Here is a 3,448-nt window from a genome sequence, read left to right as displayed (position 1 = left end):
TGGCGCGTCGTTTTTTTTACCGCAGCCATCTACAGTGGCACAATGATTATTGCCCTTGGGGCTTTGGGCGTTCTTCTTATTTTTACAGTGGGAAGGGTGTTCGTCTCCCCTCATCCTCTGGAGGAATTGCAAGGGATCTCCCAAACATAGTCTGCCCAACTTGCGCGGCAGCGATAAGCTGTTGTAACTATCCATGACCAACAAGGCATCCGAGGGTAGAGCCTTTTTAACGCTCATTATTTATATATTTTTTGAGATGGAGTTTAAAATCAGTTATCGTTTGACGGTAGAATGTAAGCACTGTTGCGATACTAGCGCATAACCTATAACGAATAAGAGCGGGTATAAATGACGGTATTCGGGTTTTGGCCGGTAATGCCACCGAGTTTAAGAAATTGTAGTGCGGATACTAGTTTGGCAGGTATTCGGTCCGTTTATTTGTATAAAATAGTAACTGACCAATCCATATTCTTTTTTTACATTTTTGGGGTATTCGAATCTGAGGGAATAAAAATACATAATTAATTTCTTACTTTTTAGGTTCCGCCCAAAAACATCAAAAAAATTAAATTTCACAAAATTTCGAAATCTTTAATGAAAATAATTCTAAATAATCTATTTTAAATATTAAAAATAAAAACATGTTCAAAAACATAATTCACTTTGGAATTTTATTCAAAATAGTTTTGAACACATAAAATGAAATAATGATAATATTATATCTTTCTTCCTACTTGATTCATTATATTATTAATTATCAAAAGAGTCCAAACTATTTAAATGAACAATTAAGGCAATATTAATAGCCATAAAAAAACAAATCATATTCTTATGCTTAGCCACGGTGAGCAGCGTTTATCTAAAAAAAATGTGATATAGCAAAACTATTGATTGAAAATAGCCACATTTCTTAATTAATCAATGAATGATAAATTTAATAACCATTTACAACGACGACCTTCATCGGAAGGCAAAAAAAAATATTCAAAAATATTTTTGTAAATATTTTTTTTAAAGAATTTAATTTTCCAATCGAATCGAAGTACGAATACAAATAAGGAATTATTCGATTCCTAGGAATAGAATATCAATAGTGAAATATTCGATTCAAAAATACGAATAGTGAAAATATTCGATTCGATTTGTATTTTTGTAGGTATATTAAAAACATCTTTTTTTTAAATTTAAAAATTGAAGAAATTCCAAGGATAAAAAAGAATAATTTACATTGGAATATAATATTTTTTTTCTCTTTCGAGTAAATCAATTTTCAAATATATATTTTTAAAAAAAAAAAAATTCTAAGGGATAATAGTAGAGTAATTATTAGAATTTATATATATCCTTAATTCCTTCTTTCTATATAAAAGATCTGTCTTTAAATCTTAATATTTTTGAAGGCCTCAAAAAAATAATATTTATTTTTATTTTGCGATTTCGGATGGTAAGTATAAATTTGTTATAATGAACTCCCTCCGAGTTCACTGACTAATATAGAATGATAAATAATATAACATAAATGTGTTTTTATAAATAAATCCATGTTCATAATTGTATGCAGATTATATTTATTTTTTCTTTAATTACGATCTAATAAACACTTAACGCAAATTAGCGAGGAAAAAAAACTACGACCATATACTTCTTGGTTATTGTTGTTAAGACTCGATTTGAGCCTGCAAGCCTGAAGATTTTGTTCATAGATGGCACAGTTTGGGTATTTAGTAGAGAAATCTCAAAGCCTGGACAATATTTTACCGGGTAAATATATCGTGTTAGCCGTTTTAAAAAATCGGCTCGAATCGAGCATTTTAATAACACTATTCTAGGCTCGAGAGTAATAATAGATACTCCTGCTGGGTGCTGACCCCAATCATCCTTGTTTATGCCTAAAAAAGATAATAAAAATAAGACGTCCATTATCACAATTTCTATCATTTTCTTGGCGGGAGAGTTGACCAAGTCTAGCGAATGCCAGATCTGTCTGGCAGTAATTTGAAATAGGACACTTAAGTCGAATTCCGACTTTAGATATCGGTTTTTAATCGGGTTTTAGCTAGATCGTTGGTCTTGGCAAATCCAGGCAAATATTTTCGGGAGGAAATAGGCTAATTTTTTAAAATTAAATTTATAAAAAAGCGTTCATTTTCGCTGACAACAATACCTTTTTAAAGGCGAAGTCCCTTTTCTAAATGAGTACCAGACCCCTTTTTAGGTCAAAAATCCAATTTGTCTTATTTTTACGCCCCTGAAGATGTTAAAACAATCAGCAATATTTTATAAAAGGTAATGTAAGTTTATTTGTAAAAAATTTATGGAAAAAAAAATTAAATTATCCAATCAGATTTGCGATGAATCCAAAATGGCTAAAATTTACCGTGAGCGAACAAAACTTTCGGATATGTTCAAAAAAATGGGCAACTTAATCCAGAATCTTTATGAGAAACAAAAAAATGTCCAACCCCCTCTCCTCCCCCGCAAAAATCTTTTTATCTATCACCCGCCTACTCCTTATTCCGCTGAAAGACACGTAGACGAAATGGTTTAAACCCCCCCACCCCCCCCCTTCCGTTCATTTATAAAATGCCTTAATCTACCATAGTAAAAGAAATGAGTACTAGTTCCATCTTGATTGCGATGGATCTCTTAAACAAAGAGGACAAATAGTTTTTCCCAGTTGCGGAAAAACATTCTATTTTTACTATTTAAAAAAAAGGAATCCGGTATACATCATCGCTAATGAATACCATCTGTTCATGCTCAGACTCACCCATAGTATTCCTAATAACTCTTCGGTACTCTGGTGAAAAGAAATGACGTAAACGCTCTGGTGAGGGCCTCAACAGACCCGAGTCCCTGGCAAATGGCTCATATTTAAAAATCACCAAACCAATGATACTAAAGATTTGAGATCTTAATACAACAATTTTTATATTTTAATTTTAAAACGTCTGGGATTCTATAGGAAATCTTATCGTGAATACTCTTCTAAGTATCGAAATTATAAATTAAATTTAAATTTTTTTTTCTAAATAGAATATAAATCAGACACATGCAGGCCGCCCATAAAATCAGGGGCTGGGCTTAAAGAAAAATTTTAAAAGATTATAATCCAAACCCGGGTGAGTTTTAAAAAAAATTAATTTCAATTACATAAATTTTATAAATTAATTAGTTGGAAAATCATATAAAGACTATGATCATAAATATAAAAAAATATATTTAATAAACTTTCATAACTTTAAACGAAAAAAAAAAGAGAAATAGGCTATTTTTAATGTAATAATACAATAGTGACCTAAATCAATTTTTCGAATTTACGAAAAATTTTGAAGTTTATTATAATAAATAATGAAGTTGAGTGTAACTAGAGATCTTAAAAATGGCAAAAATCAATATTGACAAAAAAATATGGATTTATTATTTCCTTATTTTATTTTTTTTGTTA

This window comes from Gordionus sp. m RMFG-2023, chromosome 5, assembly GCF_954871325.1.
Source record: "Gordionus sp. m RMFG-2023 chromosome 5, tfGorSpeb1-WG-v2, whole genome shotgun sequence".
Taxonomy (NCBI): Eukaryota; Metazoa; Nematomorpha; class Gordioida; order Chordodea; family Parachordodidae; genus Gordionus; species Gordionus sp. m RMFG-2023.
Note: the sequence above shows the minus strand (reverse complement) of the source record.